Here is an 11183-nt window from a genome sequence, read left to right on the forward strand (position 1 = left end):
AAAGACCCACAGAATTCTCTATCACAATCATTTTTAAATGTATACTGCAGTCATGTGCATGGCGAGTATGAAAGTATGCCTTTAAAAAATACCAGAATTTGATATTAGTGCAGTGATTCTGCATATTGTCCACAACCTTTGATTGCTCTGTCAACTCTCAGCATATGAAGAGATACTGCAAACCCAGCAGTGAGCTATGTGAATTTATTGACTTTTCCTCGTCAACTATGAAAGACCATAAGAGGAAAAATTTACCTTTCTATTGGTGGAAATTTCTAGACCATGGATTTTTAAACTTGAAATATGGAAGACTTTGCTTCAGTGAAAAGGTTTTAAAGGTTGATATAAGACATAGAGTCCTTAACTTAGAAGATCATGGTGCTGGACCTGAAGGATATTGCGCTTGTACATCAGTTTCAGTGGTTCTCTTTAGCGGTGTTTCTTGGATTGGCAGTAGTGGAAAGTGTGCCCCTTTTAGGGAAGTTTACTCTTCCCCCCACTCTGTCAGCTGAGAATGACTCATCTATGAGTTATCACATTTTTACCAATTATAAGGAAACCAAAGCCGGAAACATTGAGTGACTTCTGTAATTGACAGAGCTAAAATTTAAATCTGAATTTTCAAAGCCAGTGCATTTTTCAATTCTATTCCAATTATTGGAGAGGTGGTAAAAAGGGAAGTTTATACGGGTTTGTGGTCAGTAGTCCATGTTCAGAACATACCCCAAATTTTAAAATGAGCCAGCAGAGCAAGTATCTATTTCCACACTAGGCATCTTAGCATAAGTTACAGATATATCAATGAAAGGAGCCACAGTATCTCATCTGCCTGTCCTAAGTGGAATCTTATGAGCTTGCTACAGAAACATTTATAAATTGAAGCTGATTGATACCTGAAGGAATTTGTTAGGGTGAAAAATTATTTTAATTTCTGAATAATACTTTTGAGTTAAACAGTGAGGTCAGCTTTCATTGAGTTAAAAATAAAACAAAACATTGATCCCAGTTATAATAACATTTGTTCATTTCAGTTTAGGACTTTGGGATCTAAAGAGTGCATTATTCGGGCCTCCCCAGTGGCGCAGCAGTTGAGCGCTGGGTTGCGAAGCTGCCCGCGGCCTCTGCGGCGCTGGTTCGATCCCCGGCTGCTCCCCGGCCACTGGAGGAGGGTCCCACATGGCGCGCAGACCCGCTGCTCCCCTCAGCAGTGTACTTCAGTCCTTCTGCCTGCTCTGCTCCCCGCTCTGGCTCTGATGAATTCCCTCGCCCTCCCATGCTTCTGACTGTACCCAGTGCATGTATAAACAAAACGAATAAATAAATAAATAAATAAATAAACATGCCTCTATTTAAAAAAAAAAAAGAGTGCATTGTTTCTTGACTCTGCAGATCAACTTTAGTTGATTTTTTTAACTAGCTATGAAAAATGACAGCTCTACCGTCTAGTAGATGCTTCCTAAATAGCAATAATCTTATTTTGTTGATCTAGATTTATTCATGCAGAAACTGAGAATGCACCATTAAAATGTAATTTCTCAATGAACAAGGTTTCTCAGGTTGCAAACCCTGAATTTGTATCACATCAGATTCTCCACAATTGTCTTTAAACTTCTGGTAAAATACAAACAGAAAAATAGTAATATTTCATTTTAAAGCATAAGATGTTGAGAGTCATTATAAAGTAGTGGTTTTCAAGGTTTGGTTTGCATAGAAATTAGCTGAAGTGTATTAAACATGTTGATTTCTGCCCTCTTACCAAAGATTCTGACTCTTGGGAACATGTATGTTGGTTAGCAAGAATCTTCATTTAAGCATATTTAAATAGTTGGTCCTGGGACCACACTTTGAGAAACACTGTTATCTAGAATAACAGATTTTTAAAAAGTGAGGGGAAAATGTGAAGCTGTGAAAGGAAGTCTTTGTGTAGACACTAGATGATTTTATCTATTGTTTTCATTTGAATAGAGTACAGAGTCTTCAGAATATCGGAGGAAGCCTGATGACTTATTTGAGGAGATATGGAATAGAGTTTTTTACTGTATTTGCAGGTTATTTTTTCAATTTGCATTTTTTTTAATGGAGGTACAATGGTTTGCAATACCACATGTGATTTGGGGGTATGGGTCATACTCCTTTCGATGTATGTTACCACATCACACCATCAAAGCACTCATAATCATCTACCTTAATCCACTGGACCTTTTTCCTTTTGTTTCCCAGCCCTCCTCTTCTCCTCTGGTAGCATGGGTTCTATAGTCAAATTTTAGCCTTTATTTTTTGGTTTGGTTTTGTCTAACCCTTTGTTTTGTTTCTCTATCTTCCACATATGAGTGAAATCATATTGCAATTGCCTTTTTCCTTCTCTCCTATTTCACTTAACATAGTTCCTTCCAATTCCATCCAATTTTGCCAGGTGGCAAGATTTCATCTTTTTATATAGCTGAGTAGTACTCCATCATAAATATATATACATACGTGTGTGTGTGTGTGTGTGTGTGTGTGTATGAGACACACATATTGCATTTTTAATCCACTCATCTGTCCTTGGGCATTTAAAGCTAAATTCTATAACTTGGCTATTGCAAATAGTGCTGTATTGAATATAGGAGTGCCTATGTTCCTTTGAATTAATGTTTTTGCATTCTTTTTTTTTTTTTTAACTTTTATTTTTTTTTTATTTTTTTTTAATTAATAAATTTTATTTTTATATTCCCCATACAATTGCAATCCCCCCATTCTGACCCCAATCCCTCCCCTCCCGCCCCCCACCCCCCAAAAAGTGTCTCTGGTTCATAGTTTTTGTTGATTTTGATTTTCACTTTCTTATAGTTATTCATTTTCCTGGTCCCTTATTTAAGTTTTCTAGATCCCTGCTATGAGTGAGACCATCCGGTATTTTTCTTTTTCTTTTTGGCTTATTTCACTGAGCATGATCCCTTCCAGCGTCATCCATGTTGCTGCAAATTGCATGTGTTTATCTTTTTTGAATGCTGAGTAATATTCCATGGTATATATGTACCACATCTTCTTTTTTTTTTTTTTTTTTTTTTTTTCCTTTGAATATTAAATTTTATTTTTATATTCCCCCATACAATTGCAAACGCCCCATTCTGACCCAATCCTTCCCCTCCTGCCCCCCACCCCAAAAAGTGTCTCTGGTTCATAGTTTTTTGTTGATTTTGATTTTCACTTTCTTATATTCATTTTCCTGGTCCCTTATTTAAGTTTTCTAGATTCCTGCTATGAGTGAGACCATTCGGTATTTTTCTTTTTCTTTTTGGCTTATTTCGCTGAGCATGATCCCTTCCAGTGCCATCCATGTTGCTGCAAATTGCATGTGTTTATCTTTTTTGAATGCTGAGTAATATTCCGTGGTATATATGTACCACATCTTCTTGATCCAGTCATCTATTTTTGGGCATTTGGGTTGTTTCCAAAGCTTAGCTATTGTAAACAGTGCTGCTATAAACATAGGAGTGCAGGTGCTCTTTGGAATTGATGTTTCTGTGTCCTTTGGGTAAATACCTAGGAGTGGAATTGCTGGATCATATATATGTACCACATCTTCTTGATCCAGTCATCTATTTTTGGGCATTTGGGCTGTTTCCAAAGCTTAGCTATTGTAAACAGTGCTGCTATAAACATAGGGGTGCAGGTGTTCTTTGGAATTGATGTTTCTGTGTTCTTTGGGTAAATACCTAGGAGTGGAATTGCTGGATCATATGGAAGCTCTATGTTTACTAGGTCCAGAAATCTCCACACAGCTCTCCATAGTGGTTGGACCAGTTTGCACTCCCACCAACAGTGCAGGAGAGTTCCTTTTTCTCCACAACCTCGCCAACATTTGTTGTTGCTAGTTTTTTTAATATGTGCCATTCTCACTGGTGTAAGATGGTATCTCATGGTAGTAAAGAATATGGAGTGAAATTGCTGGATCATGTAGATCTGTTTTGAGATACCTCCATATTATTTCCATAGAGACTGAACCAATCTACTTCCCGACAATAGTGTATGAAAGTTCCCTTTGGAGCTGGATGACTTTAGGCAGTTGATCTCAAATTGGTTCCAAAACTGGACTGAGGTACTCCACTACTTAATAGTGAGAAATGGTTTTAACTCAATAAAAATTAAAAATCTAAATTTATATTTTAAGTTTTTCTTTATTAGATGTTTAGTATCTACTACCATTTTTCTCTAGTAAAGGTGAGCAGGTATCTAAGAAACATTAAGTTTAAAAACAAATAGCCAATCAAACTTTGATAACTTATTTTTTCTTATGAACTCAAGGTTATACTTTTATAGTACATCAATATGTATATATTTTACCTTACTAAAGCTGTTCCTAACCATATCACAAAATGAAATATTCATTTTGACAAAAAAGAGCGTGGTGTTCAACAAAGCACATCATGACTTCCAGTTGCTTCCCCACGTGAACTAATTTGAAAACAAACTACACTAAAACCTGTGGTCATGGACTTTATCACTGAATGACCATTACCTTGTTCACCTATTCAAAAGATGTTTTTTTAAAAATGCTTGGATACAGAGACAGTTGATCTCTGTTTGGGAGGTTACGCAGTTTCTCAGAGGTATCTAATATAAAATATCAAGGTTTCAGAAAATGCACATTTTGGGTTTTGTTTCACTAATTTTTATGATCATAAATGATAACTGTGGTGGTGTTTTTGAAGAATATAGTTTGTGATTTTTTTTGTAGGCTCTTTTTGTATTTTCAGGCTTCCTTTTTCAAATTTTTTCAAAGGTGCTTTATAATGCTAATGTCTGTTTAGAACTTGAGAACTCATTATTCAGAAGATCTTTGCATCAGCCATGGATTGACCAGTTTCTCCTTATAGCCTATTCTCAATCAGATGTTTCTATAATCAGTACTTAACCAGAAATTACTGGCTTTCTGCATGATGAAGCAGAACACTCCATTGCCCTGCAGCATGATTGCTTTTAATGATTTCTGTCCTAGTTAAGGAAACATTTTTTTTTTTTTTTTTCAAGTTATTTTGTTTGCTTTTTTATTTGTAGACTCCTCCGTACTGTTTCCCATAGTGGCTGTACCAGTTCATCATCTTACAAGGGTTCCCTTTGTGCCACATCCATACCAGCATTATCTTTTCTTTTTGAGGATTACCATTCTAATGGGCGTGAGCTTCTCAGTGTAGTTTTGATTTGTGTTTCCCCAGTGACTGGTCATGTAGCGCATCATGCTCCTGTTGCCCATTCATATATCTTCTTTGAGAAATACTCAAGTCCTTCGCCCATTTTTTCATTGGTTTTCTTGGTTTTTTGCATTTGAATTGTATGAGTTCTTTTTTTTTTTTTTTTTTGTAGTCTGTTAGTATTTATTTTTTTTTTTTTTTTATAAATTTTATTGTTATATTCCCATACAATTGCCGCCCCCCATTCTGACCCAATCCCTCCCCTCCCGCCCAGCCCCCCTAAAAGTGTCTCTGGTTCATAGTTTTTTGTTGATTTTGATTTTCACTTTCTTATAGTTTTTCATTTTCCTGGTCCTTATTTAAGTTTTCTAGATTCCTGCTATGAGTGAGACCATCCGGTATTTTTCTTTTTCTTTTTGGCTTATTTCGCTGAGCATGATCCCTTCCAGCGCCATCCATGTTGCAGCAAATTGCATGTGTTTATCTTTTTTGAATGCTGAGTAATATTCCATGGTATATATGTACCACATCTTCTTGATCCAGTCATCTATTTTTGGGCATTTGGGTTGTTTCCAAAGCTTAGCTATTGTAAACAGTGCTGCTATAAACATAGGGGTGCAGGTGTTCTTTGGAATTGATGTTTCTGTGTCCTTTGGGTAAATACCTAGGAGTGGAATTGCTGGGTCATATGGAAGCTCTATGTTTAGTAGGTCCAGAAATCTCCACACAGCTTTCCACAGTGGTTGGACCAGTTTGCACTCCCACCAACAGTGCAGAAGAGTTCCTTTTTCTCCACACCCTCGCCAACATTTGTTGTTGCTAGTTTTTTTAATATGTGCCATTCTCACTGGTGTAAGATGGTATCTCATGGTAGTTTTGATTTGCATTTCCCTGATGACAAGTGATGTTGAACATTTTTCATATGCCTGTTGGCCATTTGCATTTCCTCTTCAGAGAAGTTTCTTTTAAGCTCTTCTGCCCATTTTTTGACTGGATTATTTTCTTTGTTGTTGTTGAGTCTCATCAGCTCTTTGCAGATTTTTGTGATCAGTCCTTTATCATTAGTGTTGGGTGCAAAAATGTTCTCCCAGTTGGTGGGGTTTCTCTTTGTTTTTGTTATTGTCTCTTTTGCTGTGCAAAAGCTCTTTAATTTGATATAGTCCCAGCTGTTTATCTTTGCCTTCACTATCACTGCTTTGGGTGATGTGTCTGTAAAGATGTCTTTGATGTGCAAATCACGTAGTGTTTCGCCTATATTTCCTTCTATATATTTTATGGTTTCAGGTCTTATGTCTAGTTCTTTAATCCATTTTGAGTTGATTTTTGTGTATGGTGTGAGGTGGTGGTCAAGCTTCATTCTTTTGCATGTAGCGACCCAGTTTTCCCAGCACCATTTATTGAACAAACTTTCTTTGCTCCAATGCATAGTCTTTGCTCCTTTGTCAAAGATTAGTTGACCATAAATCTGTGGGTTTATTTCTGGATTTTCTATTCGATTCCATTGGTCTGTATGTCTGTTCTTGTTCCAATACCATGCAGTTTTGATGATTATGGCTTTGTAGTATAGTTTGAAGTCTGGGAGTCTGATGCCTCCATTCCCTTCTTTTTTTTTCAGGAGAGCTTTGGCTATTCGGGGTTTTTTGTGATTCCATATGAATTTCATCAATAATTTTTCTATTTCTTTGAAGAATGACATTGAAATTTTGATTGGAATAGCATTGAATCTGTATATTGCTTTTGGAAGGATGGCCATTTTAATAATGTTTATTCTTCCAATCCATGAGCAGGGGATGTCTCTCCATTTCTTTGTGTCTTCTTCTATTTCTTTTAACAGTGTTTTATAGTTTTCTTTGTATAGGTCCTTTACCTCTTTTGTTAGATTTATTCCCAAATATTTGATTTTTTTTGTTTCAATAACAAAAGGGATGGTCTTTTCGATTTCTTCTTCTTCAGATTTATTGTTTGTGTATAGGAAGGCTACTGACTTTTGCGTGTTGATTTTGTATCCTGCCACTTTACTGAACTGATTGATGAGTTGAATTAGCTTTTCTGTGGAGTTTTTGGGGTTCTCTATGTATAATATCATATCGTCTGCAAATAGTGATAGTTTGACTTCTTCTTTTCCTATTTGGATTCCTTGGATGTCTTTCTCTTGTCTTATTGCCCTGGCTAGGACTTCCAGTATTATATTGAAAAGCAATGGTGAGAGTGGACATCCTTGTCTTGTTCCAGATCTTAATGGAATTGCTTTCAGCTTTTCACCATTGAGAATGATACTGGCTGTTGGCTTGTCATAGATGGCCTTTATGATGTTGAGGTATGTTCCTTGTATCCAAGAACTTCAAGGGCTTTTATCATGAATGGGTGTTGCACTTTGTCAAAAGCTTTCTCAGCATCTATTGATATTATCATATGGTTTTTATATTCTTTTTGTTGATGTGTTGGATAACGTTGATTGATTTTCGGATGTTAAACCATCCTTGTGCCCCTGGAATGAATCCAACTTGGTCGTGGTGAATTATCTTATGGATACATTGTTGGATTCTGATAGCTAAAATTTTATTGAGGATTTTTGCATCAGTGTTCATTAGCGAGATTGGCCTGTAGTTTTCCTTTTTGTGTTGTCCTTGTTCGGTTTTTGGTATTAGTGTAATGTTGGCTTCATAGAACGTGTTTGGTATTGTCCCTTCCTTCTCAATTTTTTGGAAGAGTTTGTGAAGGATAGGCACTAATTCGTCTCTGAATGTTTGGTAGAATTCATTTGTAAATCCATCAGGTCCTGGGCTTTTGTTTTGGGGAGGTTTTTGATTACCATTTCAATTTCGCTAATTGTAATTGGTCTGTTTAGGTGTTCTATTTCTCTTTATCTAGCTTTGGGTGATTGTAGAGTTGTAGGTATTTGTCCATCTCCTCTAGATTGTTAAACTTGTTTCCATATAACTGTTCATAGTAGTTACTGATTATTTTTTTGATTTCTGCTGTGTCCGTTGTGATTTCTCCTCTTTCATTGATGATCCTGTTTATTTGTGCTTTCTCCCTTTTTTTCCTTTGTGAGCCTGGCTAGGGGTTTTGTCTATTTTATTGATTTTTTCAAAGAACCAGCTCTTGGTTTCATTGATCTTTTGGATTGTTTTTTAGTTTCAATTTCATTTATTTCTGCTTTGGTTTTTATTATTTCTTTTCTTCTACTGGTTTGGGGTTTTTCTGTTGTTCTTTCTAGATCTTTGAGCTTCGAGATTAGGTTGTTTCTTTGCGTTCTTTCTTGTTTCTTGATGTGAGCTTCTATTGCTATATATTTTCCTCTTATTACTGCTTTTGCTGCATCCCATACATTTAGGATATTGGTGTCCTCCTTGTCGTTCAATTCAAAAAAATTTTTAATTTCTTCTTTGATCTCCTCATTAGTCCCATGGTCTAGTAGTGTGGTTTTTAATCTCCATGAGGTAGGAAAGTTCCTTGCCTTCTTTTTATGGTTATTTCTAGTTTGATGCCTTCATGGTCAGAAAGATGGTTGATATGATTTCAATCTTGGTGTATCTGTTGATGTTTGTCTTGTGCCCCAGTATGTGATCGATCCTGGAGATGATCCGTGCTTGAGAAAAATGTGTACTCCGTTTTTTGGGGGTTTAGTGTTCTATAGATGTCTGTTAAGCCCAATTGCTCTAGGTCTTATTTAGAGCTTTGGTTTCTTTACTTATTTTTTGTCTTGTTGATCTATCCATTGTTGATAGTGGTGTGTTGAAGTCTCCCACTACGTATGTGTTTCTCTGATGTCTGTTTTCAGAGAGGACAACAGTTGTCTGATATATTTTGGTGCTCCTTCGTTTGGTGAGTATATGTTAATGAGTGTTATTTCTTCTTGAAGTATTGTCCCCTTGATCATAATGTAGTGACCATTGGGGTCTCTTTTATCTTTTTGAGTTTGAAATCTGTTTTATCTGATATAAGTATAGCTGTTCCTGCTTTCTTTTTTGGTCCATTTGCTTGTAGGATTGTTTTCCATCCTTTAACTTTGAGCCTATTTTTATCTTTCGTAGCTAAATGTGTTTCCTGGAGACAGCAAAAGGTTGGGTTTTGTTTCTTAATCCAGGCTGCAACTCTGTGTCTTTTTATTGAAGAGTTTAGTCCATTTACATTTAGAGTTAATATTGATATGTTAACATCTGTATTTGCCATTGTGTTTGTCTTTCCTTTGATTTTATTTATTTATTCTTTTAATAACTTTTTTTTTTTTTTGGCCTTCTTTCATTGTTATTCGTCCTCTGAGGTTCTGGCTTTAGGACTCCTTGTAGTATTTTTGGAGTGGGGGTTTAGTTGCAATGAAATTCCGGAGTTTCTGTTTGTCTGGAAGGTCCATATTCTTTCTTCAAAGAGGAAGGAGAGCTTTGCGGGATAGAGTATTCTTGGTTGGCATCTGTTTTCTTGGAGTCTGTTGACTATGTCCCTCCACTCTCTCCTTGCCCGTAGTGTTTCTTCGGAGAAGTCTGATGTCAGCCTGATTGGTTTTCCTTTGAATGTTATCTGTTTCTTCCCTCTTGCCAGCTTCATTATTTTTTCCTTGTCCTGGATTCTTGGGAGCTTTACTATTATGTGTCTTGCTGTATTTTTCCTTTCGTCGTGGAAGTTTGTGTTCTTCTTGCTTCTTGTATATCAATTTTCAGCTCCTTCTTCACATTTGGGAAGTTCTCTTCAATTATCTCTTTGAATATTTTCTCTGTTCCTACATCTCTCTCCTCTCCTTCTGGTATTCCTATAACTCTTATATTTCCTTTCCTCATGGAGTCAGATAGTTCCCGAAGTCTTTCTTCGTTCTTTTTCCTTCGTACTTCTCTTTCCTTCTCTGTTTTGGTTCTTTTTCTGTGTCTTCAAGATTACTTATTCGTTCTTCCATTTCATCTATTCTGCTTTCATTGCTTTTCCCAGAATTCTTTAGTTCTTCCATTAATTCTTTGATCTCCTGCATTTCTTTTACTTCACTCTTTAGGGACTCAATTTCTTTCTTCTGACCATTGTTTTCCCTCTCTAGGGACTCAATTGCATTCTTCTGATCGTTGATTATTTTTCCCTTATCATTGTTTTCCTTTATGACTTCTGTCAGTTTTTTAATCACGGCAATTTTAAATTCTCTTTCTGGAAGGCTCAAAATTCTTCCAAGTTATTGTCGTTGCAATCTGGGGGCTGGCTTTCTTTTTGTGGTGTGCTTTTTCTCTGGAGAGTTGCTAGGTTGCGTGTGGTTCTTCTCCTCCCTACTGTCTGTTTTCTAATTTGCCGTATGCGTTGGGACACTGTGTTGTTGGGACTTGCCGGCATCTTGGGTGGGCTTCTCTGTTCCCCTCTGGTTCTTCCAGGAGTCATCTGTCAGTTTCAAGCAGCCTTTACTGGAGAAGGTCCCTGTTCTAAAATGCCGATGTGGGGACACACCCCCTGGCGCCTGGTCTGCCCCGGCGGTGGTTCCTGCTCCCTCTGGGCTTGGACTGCAGGCCAGAGGGGGTCTGGCGTGGGCGAACTTCCCCCGCTCACCTCTGGCTTCCTGAGGAAGCCTTCTGCAGGTAGTCTTTACTGAAGAAATGTCCTGTTCTAAAATGGTGATGTGGGACACACTCCCTGCGCTTCTGGTCTCAGGCACACTATTCTGCGCGCCTGGTTCTGCCGGCTGTGGGTGCTCGCTCTCCCTGTGGGCTCAGACTACTTGTTCAGAAGGGGCCAGTGTGGGCTAACTCCCCAGCTGGCCACTAGCTCCTTCAGTAGCCTGTGCTGGGGTCAAGTCGCTAGGTGGCACCAGAGATCTCTCCTAGAGCCCTTGGGAGCTGAATTTCTTCCCCCGTGGAACAGGGAGCAGAGCGGGATGGTAGGGTACACCTCAACGGCTTTGGGTGCTGTGTCTGCCTTGTCCCCACCGTCGTGGGAACCCACGCCCCTAATTTCGTGCCCGGGTCTCAGTTCCAAAGCCCTCAGTTCCAGGACGCGGCTGTAGCCCAGATCAGTGGCGCGGGAATGGCGCCTTTGAAT

The 11183-nt window shown here is 37.9% G+C and overlaps 1 protein-coding gene across 4 annotated transcripts in view; it reads left to right on the top strand.

Moving 5' to 3' along the window:
- Window positions 1-11183, top strand: part of ORC3 (origin recognition complex subunit 3) — a 63880-nt gene that overhangs the window by 31822 nt on the left and 20875 nt on the right. The window lies entirely within an intron of this gene.

Source organism: Talpa occidentalis, unplaced genomic scaffold (genome assembly GCF_014898055.3).
Source record: "Talpa occidentalis isolate TD23 unplaced genomic scaffold, MPIMG_talOcc4v2.1 talOcc4.2, whole genome shotgun sequence".
Taxonomy (NCBI): Eukaryota; Metazoa; Chordata; class Mammalia; order Eulipotyphla; family Talpidae; genus Talpa; species Talpa occidentalis.